This window comes from Equus caballus, chromosome 1 (assembly GCF_041296265.1).
Source record: "Equus caballus isolate H_3958 breed thoroughbred chromosome 1, TB-T2T, whole genome shotgun sequence".
NCBI lineage: Eukaryota > Metazoa > Chordata > Mammalia > Perissodactyla > Equidae > Equus > Equus caballus.
The window spans coordinates 129,356,267-129,376,854 of NC_091684.1; the positions used below are offsets into that span (position 1 = coordinate 129,356,267).

A 20,588-nucleotide genomic window follows, 5' to 3' on the forward strand; every position below is an offset into this window, starting at 1 on the left:
ATACCTAAATTCAAATAGATAAAGGGCATGAGCACTCAGAAGAAAATTACAGGAATAAATTTAGTAAAGACTAAAGAGGCACCAAAGTTGAGATAAGGGTCACTGTTCCAGTTCTGACATCTTTAACTCTTGAGTCATGGGGATAGCATCCCAGGGAACGCAGAAGAATCTGATTGGAAGCTAAAACCAGCCACTGGAGTGGATTCAGAGAGACTCTGTTCTGACTTAAGAAGCTAAAGCAGATGCTGCAAGGTCTAAAATATCCCATTGCAAGGGCATCTTCAAAGACAGTGGTCTAGGGAAAAAAGAATCGAGTATGTTTGAAAAAAAAAAGATTAAAAGAAAGAATGGAAACAATGAAAGGTGACCTGAGGGCAAAGTGACAGAAAGTTCTGGTTTGCCAGGGACAGGTGAGTTTAAGCCTGTTGCAGGTGCAATTATTAACAGTGGCCCCTTTTCACTACCTGAAGCCTTTGGATTTCAGTGATAAATCAGTGTTTGGATTTGAATGGTAAATCACATGATCATCCTACTAAAGAGAGGAAATTAGCCAGAGGACCCTCGTGTCATTTTCAAATGGATGTGGACAGACCCCCAACCAGGCTCCCCAGTCACTTGCCGCTGCCCTGCTGAACAGTGCACACCACCTCTGCCTCGCCCTTCCCAACCCTGCCTTGGTCTCCGGGATGGCTGGAGACGAATCTTCAGCTCCTGCGTTCCTCTGGTGCCACCTTCAGGCTGTCTGGGGGAAATACCTCTCCCTTGCCTCTCCCTGCACCTCTCCAGTCTTGAACTTGGCCAAAAGACGTTCAGAGCATGGGAAGCTTGGCCTGTGGGGTCAGCTGGAACCAGGCAGTGGAGCCCAGGTTATGGAATCCAACGGCCCAGCTGGAACCAACAAAGCCAGGCTCCTCCTCTTCCTACTCACCCTGACCTGCCTAATTTTATAAATGGGAAACTGAGGCCTAATTCAGACTTGATTGGGTAGGATTGTAAAACGTAGCTGGAGCCTCTCCGGTACTACTCCCCCCCATCTCATCCACCCATCCGTCTTCCTCCATGCTTAACAAATACATTAGGATAGTGAAGAAGGAAGGGAACTTAAACTTACTAAGCTACTACTATGCGCTGGGCACAGAGTGGGCACTTTACATATGTTATCTCCAGCCTTGCAAATGGTGGGAAGTAAGTGATTATATGACAGGGATATAGGATCAGAGTGGGCTTATGACTTGCTCATGGGCCCTCAGTTGGAATTTGAATGTAAAAGTCTAGTACTCTTTCTGGGTGACTGATGAGCAATATTTGCAAAATGCAAAGTGCCCCATGGAAATCTAATATTGATCCATAATAAGGCTGTATTGCAAATAAAACATGGAGTGTCTTTCCTTAGGGGTGGAATTATCTCAACAAAAATGTTACTCTGTGTAACAGGGGCCATCTCCTAGAAAACGAATGAAGCATGACCATGAGTGCAGTTTGTTTGATAAACAAAATCTGTCAGAACTTGGGCCCCTGTGGGTCCTGGGTAGTAGAGAAAAGAAACCCATTGTGTTGGACATTTTCTAAGATGTTCTTTATAAAATGACTGGGGTCCCAAGAACCCCCAAATTCCTTCCTGCCCTGAGGTGGTTTCCCCCATCTGTCTTCATTCTACTGCTTGGTATCCTGTCCATCAAACTGTTTTGGATTTACGCCTTGATAAAATCAAAATCACGGTGAGAGTGAATATCAGTCATTTACAGCTTAGTGAGAATCGTCCCAGATTCCCTTTTCTTCTCAGACCTTTTAGCTGAGGTTGGTCATGAGATAGGATGGGGAAGGAGAAAAGAGGCAGAGGGGTGAATACTCTTGGAGCTAATACTGTTTCTCGCCAAATCCCTGGAACAGTGTGTCAATCTAAATGGAGAGCTCTGCTCAGGTTCCCTCGTGTTCCCTTTGCTGCCAATATCAATTCCCAAGGCAGAGCCCTGGAGGGACAGCCTGCAGGGCCTGGAGGTAACACAAAACAGCATGGCTTTGGACTTTAGGACAAATTATGCTGGTTACTTGCTGCGTAAGCTTGGGCAAATCCATTTACCTCTCTGAACTTCAGTGACCTCTGTAAAAGGCTGGTCTGGACTGAATTAGCGATTTTCTTTAGTTTTTGCAATTGTTTTTTGTTTAACATATTTAATTCTAATCAAAGTAACACATACAAAGTTTAAAAAATCAAATGTAATAAGAGGCTTACATCAAGAAGCATTTCCTCCACCTTTCTCCTTCTCACCTTCAAGTTCTAATTCCCAGAGGCATCACTTTAAACTCGTTTTGCTGTTTCCTCTGGTGTTTATAGACATATTTCTAAATAATATGTTTGTTTTGCTATATCTTGATTTGGCTTTCTCCATATTTTTTTACTTCCCGGTGTATCATAAGGGAGAACCTACTTCCCGTGTGGTCTTAGCAATTTTCTCGCCTCCATCCTAACCAATTTGGTTAGATCGCAGTCTTATGAAAATAACAACATTTGCATTCTTGCTGCTACCTAAATATTCTGTGCAAGTACTGCACTGAAGTTATTGTTTCCTTTCTTTAATTATGTTTTCCCCTGGAGTTAATAATTGCCTCTGGTTTTTCCCCTGTCTTCATGTACTTAGCTTTCTTTATATCTATTACTACTTTTTTTCCACATGCTTCAACTGATGGATCATATCAAATGCTTTGCAATAATTATCCAAACACTAAGATACAGCAGATAATCAGTCTATCAGTCTCATTATTTTCCTGGAGGCCTCCCTCGCTTACCCTCCATCCTCCCGTTCCAAATTGCATCAGCTGCTCCCTCAGCCTGTGGCACAGCTGTCACCACGGAATTTCCCTGCACCATCATATCGTGAATTTCCTGCATGCTTCTTTGGCGTGGATCTCCTGCTTCCTGGACCTCATATCTTCTTTTTCCGTGGTTTCCCCTCTCATCTTGCTGAGACTCATCTTCCAGCGACTTCCTGAGAAAGAGTACATGGCAGGCAAAATTTTTGAGTTCTCACATATTTGAAAATGTCGTCATTGTATCCCTACTCCTGATTAACTGTTTGTCTGGATGTAATGCTGTAATATAAATGTCACTTCTCCTCACATTTGGAAGTATTACTCTATTGCTTTCCATCTCCCAGAGAGGAGTATGTCATGCTGAGTCTTGGTTCTCTATATATGACATGTTTTTTCTCTCAAAGATTTTAGGATTTTCTCTTTATCCTTGATTTTCTGGATTTCCCAATGATGGGCCTTGTTGTAGATCTTTCTTCATTCACTGTGCTGGTCACTTGGTGGATTCTTTTCATCTAGAGAATAATGTCCTTCTATTCTGGGAAGCCACCAGCAGGTTCATGTGAGCTGGGTAATCCCATCCCTTTCTTCTGAAGACAGAGGTATCAAGGCCCTGGGAACCTTGTAAGTGGATGGGTGAGAAAGGGGCCAGAGGTGAATTCATAAACCTCCAGCACCCACTGAGCTCTTGCCCTGGGTCTAGGATGTGCTATGGGGACAACAGACATGGGTGAGGCCTAGTTCCTGTCCTGGTGGGACTCAGGGAACATGTGCTCCAGCAGGCTCCCAGTCCCAGGATACGTTTACATGCACCCAGCATCCAGTGAGCCCCTAGGACAGCTTAGGGGAATGTCTGGCTCCAGGGGGTGGGCATTGGCTTTGAGAGGAAGGGGCAAAGGCAGGGCTGTGACATGTACTGGTGTGTGTACTGGGGGAAATGAGGAGAACATCTCTAGTTTTGACCTTTTTTAGACCACTGAACCCCCTTCTTTGAGTGAATAGTGTTTCCCTATTATGGACTGAATGTTTGTGTTACTCCCCTCCCCTCCCCCTCGCCCCAATTCATATGTTGAAGCCCTAACCCTAGTGTGGCTGTACCTGGAGATGGAGCCTCTAAGGAGGTAATCAAGGTTACAAGAAATCCTAAGGGTGGGGCCCTGATCCATAGTCTGTGTCCTTATAAAAAGAGACACGAGAGAGCTCCCACTGTCTCCCTTTCTCTGCTCCTTTACAAAGATGAGACCATGTGAGCACACAGTGAGATGGTGGCCGCCTACAAGCTAAGAGAGGAGGCCTCAGGATGAAACCTCCCATGCTGGCACCTTGATCTTGGATTTCCAGCCTCCAGAACTGTGAGAAATTAATTTATGTTGCTTAAACCTACCCTGTCTGTGGTATTTTGTTAGGGCTTCCTTAGCAGGCTAAGATACTGCCCCATCCTACTCCAACCACATGATCCTAGAGGGCCTGTCAATTGTAGTGTCCCAGCTGCCCTGCCGTGGGCTGGACAGGCAACCCAGACCAGACCAACCAGAGACCTGCCCCTGAATTTTTCTGAATAGGAACTAATGGAGGGAAGCCCCATCCTTTCTTGGAGGCAAAGCCATGAAGATGGGAGCCTAGTGATGCTGATAGCCTGACTCCTACCTCATGGGAAAGGTTGCTCTGAGGGCCGGCCCTGTGGCTGAGTGGTTAAGTTCGTGTGCTCCGCTTTGGCGGCCCAGGGTTTTACAGGTTCGGATCCTGGGCGCGGACATGGCACCGCTCATCAGGCCATGCTGAGGTGGCGTCCCATATAGCACAACCAGAAGGACCCACAACTAGAATATACAACTATGCACTGGGGGGCTTTGGAAAGAAGAAGAAGAAGAAGAAAAAAAGAAGATTGGCAACAGGTGTTAGCTCAGGTACCAATCTTAAAATAAAAAGTTGCTCTGAGAGAACAAAAGTGATATGTAGACTGAAACAGAGACAAGGGAAGAAGCCTGCAAATCCTAATTGTGCTGATTACCCCCAGTCCAGGTATTCCTGAGGCCCAGCTGATTCTTTACCCTTCCTGTGGTTTACTTACTGAGCCAATGAACTTCCCTTCTTGCCTAAGCTTACTTGAATGAGTTTTCTGTCACTTACACCAAAATGAAATTGTAGGACATGGTAGGAAGTGGTAGGACATGGTAGGAAATGGTAGGACATGGTAGGGCTGGTCTGGCTAGGACAGAGGACTGGAGTGGATGGAATCAGCTGTGACAACGACAGAGGAGGTGGGGACATGGCTTGGCTGGCATGGAGGCTTCCTGCAGCTCTGACTGTGAGTGAGGCTAGGCTCATAAGGCTCAGGGGGTCAGAGTGAGGATATGGTCAGAGGTGCCAGACTCAGAGCCGTTTTTCCATGGGTGAGATTCTTTGCCATCAAAAGGTTGCCTATCATAGGGAGTTTGGTCCACATCTTGAGTTCAATTGATCAATTATTCTTCTCCAAGTTTCAGGATCTTCAAACCAGACTTCCCTGCTGGGGTGCTAGGAGAATGTAGGCATCCTGGTCAAAAGCCAAGACCCCAACAAGGGCTTCCTGCCAGCTTGCCCAGGGTTCCAGAGGGCTAGACCAAGGTATGGTTGGAGGAGCCCAAACTGGGCAGCCTTGACACACACATACCAGTCTTGATCCAGCTTCTGGGACTATTCACCCCTTAGGCTCAGGCACCCAGAGGGGCACAAGTAGAAAAGGCAATGCCCATGTTCCTGACTAATTCCCCCATCAGAACTGGTCATTGCACCAAACACTCTTCCCCATTAAAACTGGCCAGACCAAGGGTTCCTTCCTCGATGGGTGGGTCTTATTGGCCTATCTCACACTCCTGGTGGGGAAACTTTTTGACTCAGCATGCAGCCAAGGCTGGTTCCCTTGCCAAGCAGACTCTAGAGTTATACTTCATGGTTACAGGCCTTATTTCTTGCTGAAAATTGTCAGTTTCCTGCACCAAGTACAGCCTGGTAATTTAATTCAAACCAAACCCAGAAGGAGACTGCTGCTTCCATCTCAACTGCTCAGAAATTGGGCTGTGTAGAGCTTTCGTTCGCTGGAAATCAAGCAGCCAGACACTATGCAGATTGACCCAGTAGACAGTAAGGACATGTGTGGGGTGCCAGTCAAAGCAGGGTACACACATGCATGTGTGCACACACATCAGAATATCTAGAAATAAGCTATTTTAAATTTCAGCAGCCATGTAAGTTTTGCCTCATTTCCCCCAAAAAATGAAATTTCACTTTATTATTTAATCTTATTTTTGTTTTGAATTACTTAAGATGGGGGTAGGCAATAATTTTTGCAGTATTTTGGGCCTTTAAAGATCTTAATTAGATCCTAAACTCAGATTAGGCTGGGACCCTGGAGCGCGTAGCCCCAGACACAGCTAGGGGAGGGCTTTCTAAGATTACTCCAGCCTGAGGGGCCAAGAGAGGATGGATTTGAGAGCAGCCGATAGGCCAGTGATTCTTAACCTGGATGCACGTTGGAATCACCTGGAGAGAGTAATTGCTAGAGAGCAGCCTGGGCACCAGGATTTTTCAAAGCTCCTCTGATAAGTGCAACTGTGCGGCCAGGGTTAAGAACTACTGCCCTTTGCTGTGTCAACTCTGTGACTGCCTTGGTTCCCCCATACTGCCCCAGCCTTTATGAGAACTAGCCCTCCCATCTATCCACTTTCCTCCTCTGCTGGAGAATCTACGAGCCCTCCCTTTTAACTATGGGGCCTCGTTAAATCATCAGCCCAGGGATCAGGGGACAGGAGAGAGGAAAGAGTGTGGGCTTTCTACTAAAACAGATGTGAGTTCGAATCCCGACTCTGCCCAGGACCAACCCTGCCCTTGGGGAAAGGTTCTGAACTGCAGTTGCTTCCCCTGCAAAGTAGGCTGTAACGCCCCCCACCTGGGCAGGATCTCTGTGAGGCTAAAATGAGATCAATAAAGCCGGGAAAGGTATGAGCTCCCTTGGACCCACCTCTGTGACCAGATGCTGTAGGATTCCCCTGGTCCTCTGAGCCCTCGGGTTCAGCCCTCCTGCTCCTGTGCCTTCTCCCTTGCTCCCTCCTTCCCCACTCTTGTTAAGGCTCCCACTTCCCTTCACAGGTTTACACTCTCCTCCCCGTGGGTGATGGAAGTCTTCCCTTGCTGTGTCAGTATCTCACTGATGCCTCTTTTTTCTCTTGCCTTTAACCATGACCAAGCCCAGTACAGTCTGCTTCTCTCCCTGCCCATTTCCACTACTCGGTCACCATCAGCCCTCATAGAGACATCCCCAGTAATCTCCACTTTGGCCCCTTCCAGCTACCCATTCTGGTATTGTAGCCATATTCATCGCTAAAAATTCAGTATCCTTAAGTCACTGACTTGCTACATCCTGCAATGGCCTTGACTCATCCTTGGCCTGCAGGATCTGGCACCTGCCTGCCTCTGCAGCCTCCTCTTGCTTCACTCTTTCTCTCTCCCTCACTCACCTCAGATACTTGAGAATGCCCCCTCCCACCTCAGGATCTTTGTGCATACTATTTTCTCTGCCAGAAATACCTATTCTAGATAGATAGCGAACTCCTACTCAAACATCCCTTGTTGGGGTATTGACTACCCACCTAATCAGATTAGGTCCCCTGCTATGTGCTCTTGTACCTCCTTATGCTTTTCCAATTAAATGAGTTTGATCGTGTGATTCATGGCCATCTCCCCAACTAGACTGTAAACTCTGTGAAGCAAGGGCCAGGCTGGCTTTTGTTCACTGTTGTAATTCCATCGCTTAGTACTGTGTCTTGCACAAACAAGGGACCAATTGGACTAAGCATATAGGCCATGTGCGCTTGTGTCACCTGTGTAAGTGTGAACAAAATTTCTCCAAGGAGAAAGTATAGAGTGAAAACAAAGAAACAGAATGACTGCTTCACCAGCTCGCCTGAGGATATACTGGGTATGTCCAGTCTGCTATCACATGCTGGGTGGCTCTCAGAAAAGGAGAGCCCTGTTTTCCTTTTGCATGCAAAAGAAGGGTTAAGGAACATGAACAGTCAGCTGTAGAATCATAGAATGTCTGCCCCGCTCTACTTGGTCAAGGTCCCTGGGGCCTTTCGGAGGACTCGCAGTGAGTCAGTCCCTCCCTGGCCTGGGAAGCTGAATCTGCAGGTGAGGAAGGCTGCATTCCTCACCCTCATGCTCAGCCAGCTGGGTGCTTCTAACTTGAGCCTGTGTCACTTGCAGCATTTGGCTTGTAACAGATGAATTCCTTATTGGCCAGCGCAGAGCGCACAGCATGGGCTGAGACCAATGCAAGATCTGAGGAGGGCGCGCATTCCAATGGGGATATCTGAGCGGGCCCCTTGAAATGCAGGTGGGAGGGCATTGCTGTCGAGTTCTCCTAGCCCAATTTCTCCCTGTATGTGTCTTATGTTGGTGGTGGGGAACTAGAATCAGAACCCCAATCTATCTGTCTCCTAGACCTGTTCTTTTGCCACACAGCTGCCTTAGAGAGCCTGGTGCATCGTGGGTCCTTAATAAATAAATGTCTGTGGAATGAACCAATCCTGACAAACTGAGGTCTGGAGAGGCTCCACGGCCTGTCCGAGGCCTCCTAGCTGGTTCCTGGCAGAGGCAGAACTGAAACCAGGCCTTATGACATCCAGTCTGGGTAGGGTTGCCAGATAAAATACAGGACTACCACTTAAATTAGAATTTCAGATAGACAACGAATAACTTTTTAGGATAAGCATGTCCCAAATATTGCATGGGACATATTTATATAAAAACTATTTGCTGAGGCCGGCCCCACGGCCAGGTGGTTAAGTTCGCGTGCTCCACTTTGGTGGCCCAGGGTCTCGCCGGTTCGGATCCTGGGTGCAGACATGGCACCGCTCATCGGGCCACGCTGAGGCAGCGTCCCGCATGCCACAATTAGAAGGACCCACAACTAAAATATACAACTATGTACTGGAGGGATTTGGGGAGAAAAAGCAGGTAAAAAAGAAAAAGATTGGTAACAGTTGTTAGCTCAGGTGCCAATCAAAAAAAACAAAAACAAAAAAAACCCCAAAAGCTATTCGCTATTTATCTGATATTCTAATTTAACTGGGTATACTGTACTTTTATTTTCTAAATCTGGCAACTCCGTGCCTGGAGCTCACTGTACTTCATGATGCTTCTGTGCCCTGCTTTCATTGCACCATGCTAGGTATTCTGGGTACAAAGAAGACAGAACCCCCGCCCTCAAGGAACTCACAATGTAGTGTAAGAGACAAGATAAACAGAAATCTCCAGAGCAATGCAAACTTTATTTCTGAGAATTTGGGGACCCTTGTTGGAATTGGTACAGCTTTAGAATTTACAGTTCCTGGAATAGAATAGGAAATCCAGAAACAAGCCCAAATTTTCATAAGAACATATATTCGTACTGATAAGATGGCTTTTGAAATCACTGAGGAAATGAATACATTATGTTAGGGCAATTAATTAACTACCTGGAAAAAACTGAGTTAGATCATTACTGCTTTAAACCTCATACCGAAAATTAATTCCATTTCTTGTAAAGGTTTAGATGTTAATAAAACTATAAACATTCTAACAAATGAATAGAAAACAAAAATAGATATTTCTGTAACCTTAGGGATGATAAAGGACTTTCTAAGCATGATAGTGTGGAAATTATAAAGAAAACGTATTATATCCATTGCAAATTGTTTTTTCTCATTTTTGCCTTTTCACTTGTTTTTCTGGTGTCTTGCAACATATAGAAGTTTTGAGTTCTATGTAATGGAATATATCAAATTGTGGGTATTCCCACTATATAGAAGTGTGTGTCAACTAATGATGAAAAGACAAGCATGGTAATGAGAAAGATGCGTCAAGGCGATGAGGTGTAATTCAGAAAAGGAGAAATACTAACCGCCAATCAACATATAAAACAATGTTCAATTTCACTAGCAATAAAAAAAATGCAGACCCAGGATTAATGAGAGTTGAGGAAAAAGGGCCTTTCATACACTGCTGAGAATGTAAATTGGAGCAACTTTTCTGAAGGGCAATATCTATCAGAAGTCTTAAATCTCATCAGTAATTTCTAGTAATTAATTATAATGTACATTATTGTAATGTTATAAGGTTGTATTATATCAGCTATGACTTAAATAGAGGATATTTGTTATAATGTAGTTGATAATACTTTAGAAACTGAAAACAATGTAAATGTCCCCCAATAAGCTTTTGGTTGAGTTATTACACAACATTCCCATTATGAAGCAGCACGCGCAGAAGAGCCCCACCTTGAAACTAGAGGGTCTTATACTGTTCCGCAATTTCCTACATTCCCCAAATTTGTATTAAGGTATAAACAGTATACCTTATAAAAATAAGCATTTTTCATTTTAAACATTAAATGCAAAGTTTTCTTTTCTGGAAGATGTAGTCCACTGAGCCAGAAGTAATACCTTATAATAAAATAGATCTATAAAAATAGCTACTGCCAAGTGGCTTGAGAACTTTTTATTCTCCCAAGAGGATTACATATCCCCCACAAAAAATGAAAGTCCCCGACACCTACCCCTAACGTTGTTTGCTTACCCAGGGCTTTCCTTGGAAGTGTCAAAATAAAACATACTTCTACATAACTCTGGGTTCTTAAAAATCCACATAGGAGTGGCTTGATTCTCTGTAGCCTGGGGTGGTCCTGAGTGTGTGTTAGAAAGGAAGGCCCCAGCTCTCAGGGCTGACCTGGGTGAAAACAGCACAACCAACTTCTCCTACCAAGGCCACCTTAGATAAGTTACCTATTGTCTCTTAGCCCCCATGTTCTCACCATGACATGGATCTAAATCACCAAGATTTGTGAGAGGATTAAAAGAGAAAATATCTGCAAGGCAATAGCACTATACCAGGCACCATGCCAATTGCAAGGTACCTTGCTTTCATTTAGTCACCAGTCCCAGTGAGGTCCCATTGAGGCTGGCCTTCAGTTGTGAGTTTCTTTGCTCTATTTGATAGTCCCTTGCCCTGGACCATAGGCAGAAGTTGTGGGCTCTGACTTTGGGCTTTGAAACTATTCGGGTGTGACCTCAGGCCAGCCCTGTCTGATCTATGCTCCACTTTCTTTTGTCTAAAATGAGACAGTTTGACCAGTTATCTCCAAAGCCTTTCCTGTGGTTTTAAGATGAGGTATTTACTTCTCAATCAGAAGATAGGCTGGCAAAACCAGTTGATGTTTAATTTGAACCTAGCTGGCTTGGCTGAGGTTGTGAAATGTCCTCACATGATTCAAGGGAAAGAGATGATGCCCTACCTGTCCCCACTCCCAGAGGAACAAGGCCTTTCTGCAGCCATTTTGTGGTACTTCAGAGAGAAAGATCCTTAGCTGCTGCCTGCCTTTCGCCAGCTCTGTACAGGCATCCTAATGAAGGCCACCTTCAGAGGGCACCAAATGTTCTTTAATTCTGTTGTCACAGATATGTCATACGGGACGTGGTCAGCTTACCTGTTCCCACAATTTCATCTCCATTTCATTTGTCCAACAATTTGTAGTTTGTAGATTTTCTCAGAGAAATTATGCTCTGGCCACTTGTGGGGGTTGGAGTTGGGTGGGGTAGGGGGTTAAGGAGGGGAATCATCTCAGGCTATGAAGGGAACCTGCTCCATGTTGACAAGACAGTCTTGGGGGGGAGATGTCCCTGCTGTGTGACATGATGGGTTACATCAACCCCAAATCTGGTGGTGGTGTTGATCAGGGGCCTGGCTTGGCGAGATGACAGAGAAACTTCATAAAAGATGAGAAGGATGCTTTTTCCTCCATGGAAGGCTTTGCCAACATTGGCAGTAGCAGCTCAAAGGATAGGGAGAGAGAGGCCTGCAAGTCCCAGAAAGAAAATCATCCATGGTTGGGGCTACATAATGGGGGCTGGATTCAGCTCATAAGAGCAAAAAAGGCTGGGATTTCTGTCATGACAGAGTGTCTGGTTTCTGCCAGAACCCCAAAGGAAAGGATGACTCAAGGGTAGTGGAAAAGGCACTGGACTGACGTGACTTTGGACAGTCACCTCTTTACTCTATTTCTCCATCAGTACAAGCAGAAGGTTGGACTAGATCAGAGATGCCGAATAGATTTCATCCCATGTGACTGCCTGGAGAGTTGTGTTAGAAGGGATTCTGAAGTACACCAGGCTTACTGGAAAAGTGTGTCACAATTGATTAGCAATGTCTGCCATGGGCATGGATTTGGAGACTAGTGGCATATGTGCCAACTATTTGCCATCTTTCGACAAGACTATCTCTACAGTTACTTTCAGTTCTAAAATCTATTTTGTTATACCCTGTGATACAAACAGATATGAACAAAGTCTTGTTAAATCAGCATTCTGTAACAAATTTGGGTCAAAATAAGTCAATTATCAAACTTATTATGGATTAATTTTATAGAAAAATTAGAAATGTTTACGGCCAACTTGCAACCAAATTCTCACTTGAGTTAATAAATTCGCAGTCTGTCAAAGTGTTTTAAAATATAGCTTTCCATAAGGGTAAGGTTCCTACCTTGTTTGCCTCTTCTGGGAGCCAGAATTTTGACTGAAATTGCCAGAAGGGGGTCAGTCTGGTTCAGGCTTCAATCTGCAGTAATACCTGGAAGGGTTCTTTAAATCAAGACTGCATGAAAATGACAACAAGAAGATGTTAGTGGGGGAAGTTTAACCTCTCACTGCAAATTTCAAAATAGTTTGTGATTTCCTGTAGAGAACTTTGAGGGGGAATGTTTTCCATCTCAGGTGTAGAAATTAGGTTGCTCTAACTCCTGGTTCGTGACACGCTCTCATCATTGGTGCATGCAGGAACATTTTTACATGTCTTTTTATTTTTTAAATGTAATAAGGGTTATATTTTTTAAGGGAATTCACCACTCAAAATGAAAGTTAGGACCTTGACAGCAACTTAGAGCTAGCTATATGGTACTTCCCCCCAACTCCTATCCTCCCATAACTTCCTCTTGAATTCCTTTTTTTTTGGTTTAATTGTGGTAAAATACACGTAACGTAAAATTTGCCATCTTAACCATATCTAAGTGGACATTTCAGTTGTGTTAAGTATATTCACATTGTTGTGCAACCAATCTCCAGAACTCTTTTCATCTTGCGAAACTGGTACCCATTAAACAACAGCTCCCTGTTCCCCCACCCCCAGCCCCTGGCAAACACTCTTCTACTTTCTGTCTCTATGAATTTGACTACTCTTGGTACCTCATGTAAATTAAATCCTACAGTATTTGTCCTTTTGTGACTGCCTTATTTCACTTAGCATAATGTCCTCAAGATTCATCCATGTGATAGCATGTCTGAATTTCTTTCCTTTTTAAGGCTGAACAATATTCCATTGTATGTATAACCACACATTATCCATTCATCTACAGGTGGACATTTGGGTTGCTTCCACCATTTGGCTGTTGTGCATAATGCTGCTCTGAATGTTGGTGTACAAATATCTCTTCCCCTTGAGTTGTTTTTGATTTTATCTTTATATAATCCTAAAGTATATACACATATTTTCTTTTTAGCTGTTTTCCAAGTTATATAAAATATATTGTATTCATCCTTCTGAGATTTGCTTTTTTCAGTTAATATTATTTTGCTAAGATTCATCCTTGTTTTTTATAGCTGGTGTTCATTTTTTTTTGACTGTTGTGTGACATTGGAGGATATAGATCCTGAGATCTCTTATGCACTACTTGCTAGGAGTGTAAATTGGTATAACCACTTTGGAAAACAGTTTGGCTCTATCTCATAAGGTTAAGTATTCACATGCCTCACAACCAAGCAGTTCCGCTATGTATCCGAGAGAAATTCTTGCCCATGTAAAATAGCAGACATGTACGGAGAATGTTCCTAACAGCTCTCTTCACAATAGCGAAAACCTACTGCCCAACAAGTGGAGAGTAGATGAGTAAACTGTGGTTCAATGTTAACGTTTTGTCTTCTCTTTCAGTTACTATAGTAATATGATGCAGGTGGTTTACATGTGATTAGCTTGGGGAGATGGAAGGAGGATTCTTGCAGTGATCAAGGCTGTGGTAGCAGTTCTGCTCAACACTAGGGCAATCGCTTCTGCCCAAAACAAGAGTATAGAGGATGAAAAGCCCCACTGAGCAGATGCCGAGAGTCTCAGAAGGTGTGGATCAGGGGAGATTCATACCTCTAAGAAGTTGTTGTACAAGTCAGTCTTTTCAAATGCTTCTGCCATTGGGGTGCATCCACGGGACACCCTCCCCTAAAACACTATGAAGTTTATTGAGGTTACGCTTATTGAGCACCTACTCTAAGTCTGATAACGTACTAAGCGCTTTGCATGTGTTATTTCATCAGTTCTCACTGTCACCCTCTGAGGTAACTCTGAGAGTACCTGGCGGTAAATGCTTCATACATATATCTATTATTATCACCTCCATTCACAAGTGAGGAAGCCAAGACTCAGCATAGTCAAGTAATTTCATGAAGGCGACACTGCTGGAGAGTGGCTGAGCCAGGATTAAAAGCCAGGACTCCAAAGCTGGTGCTCCAGTAAGAGAAAAAAAAATCTCTGAGGGCTCAGGCTAGCTTCCTCCCAAAAAATCTTTCTCCAAATGTTCTAAAAACTCAACCACAGGTCCACTTTTCTTAAAGCAAAGAGAACTAGCAGCACCTTCATTTTTAGAGAAAAAATGTTAATTAAGCTCTAAGGCATCCCATTTTAATTCCATATATTTATAAGGCAACTGCTGGGGCAGCTCCCCAAACCAAAAGAACACTTCCTACTTGTCTCTGTGGGCATGGTGTGCATGCAGATGGAAAGGCTCTCCAAGGTGTGCTTAAGGGCTGGGCATCACCCTCAGTCATAGGTCAAGGGCAGCTAGGCCTGGCCTGGAGGCACCATTGTGAGAATCTGCCTGGCTTTCCAAGAGTTTATCCATTTTTTGTGATCAAGGAAGCCCTGAGGAGAAGAGGGTGTGAGTGGGCAGAGTTCTGCTTTGAGGTCTCCTGATCTAGGCATAATCTCCTCCCCTACTCTCAGAAAACAGAGGACTCAAGCCATGTCCCCCAACCCCTTCTTCCAACCAGTGGCCACCCCTCTGCTCCTCTTCCATAGAGAGCCTAGAGCTGCCGGTGGTACCTTAGGATCTGTGACCTCTGGCCTGTCTTGGTTTCCTCTCCAAAGAGCCATCTGTAGGACCAGAGGATGGCCAGCTTTGTCCTAACACAATAGTGCACCCGATTTCCTTTTCCCTACTTTCAAAGATCCCTATCCTGGCCGTTTATTTTTCTTTATTCCATCACCATCATTTCTCACTCTTCTCCAAATTGGATTGCTCACTTCAGCCAACTGAAGCATGCTGCTCTTCTTAACACAGACAGCTCTATTCACATGGCTAGTGATAAAAAAATAGGGCATCATGTCCATTTCATTGATCAGCAAAAGTGATGGCTCAACTGTAAACTTGATACTGCCTGAGCCTCTGAGTTCAAGAGCTTCACTAGACTAAGGGCTCTGAGCTAGAACACAAGCCTGAGCACCCATGCACCTCTCCTAGTCTGAGAAAATGAGAATGCTTGGAAGTTGAGCTTGAGCACTTTCCTACCTCATTAATGCAAGCGTAGTTGGCATGATAATAATCATAGCTAACAACGGTTGAAGACTTAGCCTGAGCCAGGCTATATGCTAAAAGTTCTCACACAGACTACCTCATTTAATAATCTCTATTCTTCAGATCAAGAAACTGAGGCTTAAAACTGTTAACTATTTTACGGCTAGGAAGTGGCTGAGTTGGGATTTGAACCCAGGCAATCTAGCTCCAGGATCCTGTCCCCTTAGCCATTACTTATAATAGCGAGTGTCAGCAACACAAAATTAAGGTGCACATATTTTCAATGACATTTTAAGAGAGAGACTTTGTGTTTGGGGGCATTCCACTTACAAAATGCTTTGAGCTAGCTGTTAACTGAGGACACATAAAAACTAATGAACTCTGAAAACCATAAAATATGAGCAACATGACATCACTGCAAGAGACATAACAGCAGATTGCTTTCTTGTGAACATATTTTGCTGACTGATCATGAGCTAATAATCAGTCTCAACTCAGCAGTGCCCTGTTCCCTTGGGAGACACACACACACACACACACACACACACACACACACACACAGAACTGTTTGTTTGTGTCACCAACAAGAACCCAGGAACTACTCTGGATTAGTAGGTGATGGAAGCATTTCATAAGCAGTGCAGACCAACCGGAAAAGCAAATGCCCATAGTCAGAGACCAATAATAACATGATGCAGTTATCAATTACCAAAATGTCCAGAATGAGAGGGAATGTGGCAAAGCCAGCAAATTTGTATCAGATTGTACAAAAAGACAAAAGGAGAACCACCGGAAGAAGGAAAATTGCTTCATGCAGGAGCCCTGTGGGCTGGTGACTTGAGCAGGGCCATAGGATCAGCCTGGAACTTGAGGCTAGGTCTTCCATCTCTTGTGTTCTTGCCATTATATCATAAGTCAAGATGCAAAATGGAAATGAGAAAAGCTCATCCAACAAAGATGATAGGTTTGGACATCTTAGAGGTGTGGGCAAGGACAAATAAGGTATTGAGGAATAGCTGATTTGGAAGAGGTGTGTAGCCACAGTTTCATGCCTATTGGGCTTTCGTCGAGGAAACAGTGGGAAGGCAGATGTTAGCTTTACTCCCCTGACCCCTACCCCCAATTTCCCCACTCTGGCTTGGTCCCCTGCCCAAGAATGGTTGTTAAGAGCACAGCTGCTGGAGCAGACTTCCTGGGTTCAAGTCCTAGCTCTATTTACTTGCTAGCAGTGTGAACTCTAGCTATTTCCCAAACTCGCTGTGCCTCAGCTTCTTCATCTAAAATAGGAATCATAACCGCATCTCTTTGGTGGTGTTGCTAGGAGTATTAAATGAATTAAAACATATTCAGAGCTTAGAACAATGCACGGCACCCAGTCAGCCCTCTCTGAGGCTTAGCTGTTACTATAGTCATCTCTGCTCCTTCCTGAATCCAGACTTTGCTGCTTCCTATTTCTCTCCATGGCTTTTCAATTCAAGACTTTCTCAGTCGCTCTGTAGCATAGACCTTACACCTAGTTCACGTCAGGATAAAGTCAAACTCCTTGTCCAAAAGCAAGATGCCCCATGATCTTACCAGGCCCACCTTTCCTGCCTCACCCCCTTCAGATCTTCATTCCTATCACTCAGCATCTACACCTTTGCTTGGGCTGTTCCCTCTGGGGTATCCTTACCCCCACTCCCCTGGGGTCTGTCTCTTGCCTAATTGTTGTTCTTTCCTCATTCCTTTCTTCATTCATTCCAGGAAGAACAACACATTCCTTGGGAAGCCACTCCAGCCCTGACCACCTTTGGCCTAGAATGAACGCCCAAGCTTGGTTAGATGTAACCTGGATCAAGTATAGGCCCGGTTTTCCTTCTATCTTGGCCCTGATTACATTGCCTCATGATTGTCTATTTGCCAATTACCCCACAAAGACAACCCACACCATGGGACACAAATTGAGACTTTTATCTTTGATTTCTGTACTCGCCAAGATGTGCCTTCTCCTGTCATCCATCCTGCCCTCTGCTCTGGAGGCTGACCTGGAAGAACTGTTTCTGTAGGGTTCCTTGCCCTCTGGCTTCTGGTTGGGGCCAATGGGAGAGGCCCCAATAGGAGACTGGAAGGTGGGGAGTGAGGTCCTGGTGTTTGTCTCTGGCTTCCTCCCTTAGGAGATGTCCTCAGGCTGGCTGCACCCCTCACTGAAGTTCACAGCTCTGCTTCTGGTCTTCTTCTTCCTCCTCAAACTAGAGGCAGTGTGTTTTATTTTACTTCTAATGGAGTGCAGAATAACACTTCCATGAAATACAGTTAAAACGAATTCCTTAAAAATGAATTATTAGAAAAATTAAGAAGCAATGACTTACAAATATAAAACCAGATTTTTATTACTAGATTTAAAGTCATAAAGTTGTATTCAAAAATATCTATCAGAAGAAACATAACATAGAAAAAAGAAAACAATTACAAAAACTGTACATGTTGCTCATTGAAAGTCTGCACACAGGTTATTAATGCAGAGAATTGTTACTACACACATAAGTTCTTGTTGTTCCACAATGGCATCTAAACCAAAAACTAGGAAGAATTTAGTAATTGCTCATATTAACTGCCTACACACATTTTGAAAGAACAATATGTATATCAGTATCTTAAGTTTCTAATGGGACAAACATCTTGCGTTTTTCCTGTTAATTTATCTAATCTAGATTGGATTGACAACACTGATATCCACAGGATATGATGTATATGTAAACTGTTTCAACATTTTTAAAAAGTTATACTTATGGTACGGAAATCAGTCTCAAAAAAGTTTGTTGACAAGAATGAAAGAACAGATATTAAGCAATCTCAGCAGGCACAGGCTATTCATTTTTTACTTTTATGAAAAATGAGACAAGTGATGCTATGTTTCAAATTCATCTCCAGGGGCTGTCTCCGTGGCCGAGTGGTTGAGTTCGTGGGCTCTGCTTATGCTGCTTGGGGTTTTGCCGGTTCAGATCCTGGGCATGGACATGGCACCGCTCATCAGGTCATGTTGCTATGTCCCACCTAGCACAACCAGAGGCACTCACAACTAGAATATACAACTATGTACCGAGGGCTTTGGGGAGAAGAAGAGAAAAGAAAATTAAGATTGGCAACAGATGTTAGCACAGGTGCCGATCTTTAAAAAAAAGAAAAAAATTCATTGTTAGTCTGTTATCAATAGCCAACATGAACAATTTATCTCATTAAGTTATAATTCTGGATCTATTAATTGGTTATGCATAGATCTTCTTTTGATGAAAAATAGAACTGAAAATGTTCTATCAAATTTGTAAGGTGTTTGGTGTTAACTTTCTACAGATATGCAATATCAGGATTTTTACCACCTTCGTGGATAATTGTTAAGTAATGGAACACGCTATTCCAATTTGTAGAAACTGTTCTTCCAAGCTTGTACTCCTTCCTCGTGTGAAAGTATTAAGATCATTAAAAATACTCAAGATATCAAACAAAAAAGCAGGTCTGACTGTCCAGTTCACAACCTGAAAACGTTGGGACCAAACTGTTGTCTTATTTTGCAGAAACACTAAGGGTTCATTCTGTAGTTCAAACAATCTTGACAGAACTTTTCTCTTAGATAACTATCATACTTCAGCACATAATTACAGTTGTTTATGATCAGCTTCCATATTATCACATAATAAAGAAAATAATCTCAAATTGTACACATTAGCTAGCCTTTAAGGAATTAACACTTTTTATGACATCATCTAGAACACTGAAAGTTTAGCTGACATACATACATTTATTTATTTCTTACTCATTTATTTGGAAGTGGGGGAGGAGAGCATGATTGCCTCAGTGAAGGAAGCAGTGTGTTGATTTACATTCTGGCACAAGCTTCTTGATCTGAATCCAGAATGTTTTCCTGTCATTTCAGCTGCATCATTAGAACACACTCCTACACAAAACTAAACTTCAAACTACATTTGCTGACACTGCTCACATACTTTAATGTTATGGCAATGTCAAATTGCTATAAAATTTGCTAAACATCTACTTTCAATGCCATACATATCTCCTTAAATAGACTGATAACAGTATGCAGACCCGCACAGTCCTCCAATTCACACTGTGAGTAACACTGCTCTACACCGTTCTCTCTTATTCCAACTTCCAGTAAACTCTCCCCACCCGCTTCATCTCTTCAAGCCTGGGAGTGCTAACAGTTTGGCTGCTCTGGATTACTGTACCATTAGTAGCTCCAGGTTACTGCATGATTCCTTGTGGTTCCCCGACAACTACACCTGTATAAATTATTATTTTGTTAGGAAGCCCCCTCCTTGAAGAATCCTAATCTAAGAGTGCCATTTGTTTTCTCTTGGGATATCTTTTCTGATACAACCTCCTAATGTAGCACTGTGCCCAACACGGAGAAGATTGATGATTCATGTCTACCAAATAAATGACCAGGCATTGCTTCAGGGAAATAAGACAATGTTTTGCAGGAGGTTGAGAAAAGGAGAGGGCCAAAGGCACAACACGAACTTGGGTTTCTTCCTGAGATGGTCATTATCTGCTCTAGATCCAGAGTCCTAGGCCAGAGCCACCACTAGCTCATTCGATGCCTTTGTGCAAATTAGGAAAAGGCCCAGGCCCTTGAAGGAAGCAGACCCCCAACACAGGGCTTGAAGAGTTGAGTGTGGGCTTTCAGCCCCCCAAACCAGGCGCTCTATGCTTGAACAAAATGTACAGTCTTAACGCAGCTCTTCTACCCTAGGTCAAGCAAGCTGGCAGGTCACTCCAACTTAAAAATGTGACCAATGAAGTATGATTCTTTAAGGAAGCCTATTACAGTTCAGATTTTGTGGAAATGCGATATTTTTGTTTGCAGGATGATTTTTTTTCACGCATATTCTCCTTAGCTTCCTGAATGTGGAGGAGAGTCCTTGCTGGCATAGTTCAAATAGATAGTATTAAAATCCAATTGGGTCACAGGATCTCTGGGGCCAAATTCCTTTTGCAGTTCTGGATATAATTGTGCTGCCCCTGAGAGACCTTTAAAACCCCAAACTGCATGGTGTGTGACTGACATCGGCCCCAGGGAGTGGGGTGGGGGTGGTATCATGCACTAGCTCTTTAGGGCTAGAGCTGGGCACCACTCACATAGAGGGTGCACTGA

At 43.6% G+C, this 20,588-nt stretch overlaps 1 long non-coding RNA gene across 1 annotated transcript; it reads right to left on the reverse strand.

Moving 5' to 3' along the window:
* Nucleotides 1-2,155: 2,155 nt before the first annotated feature.
* Nucleotides 2,156-17,741, reverse strand: LOC106782132 (uncharacterized). Its single transcript, XR_011425124.1, has 3 exons — nucleotides 17,461-17,741; nucleotides 12,364-12,474; nucleotides 2,156-2,987 (listed from the first exon to the last, which is right to left on the reverse strand). It is a non-coding gene; the product is annotated as an uncharacterized lncRNA (long non-coding RNA).
* Between the last annotated feature and the right edge of the window lie 2,847 nt (nucleotides 17,742-20,588).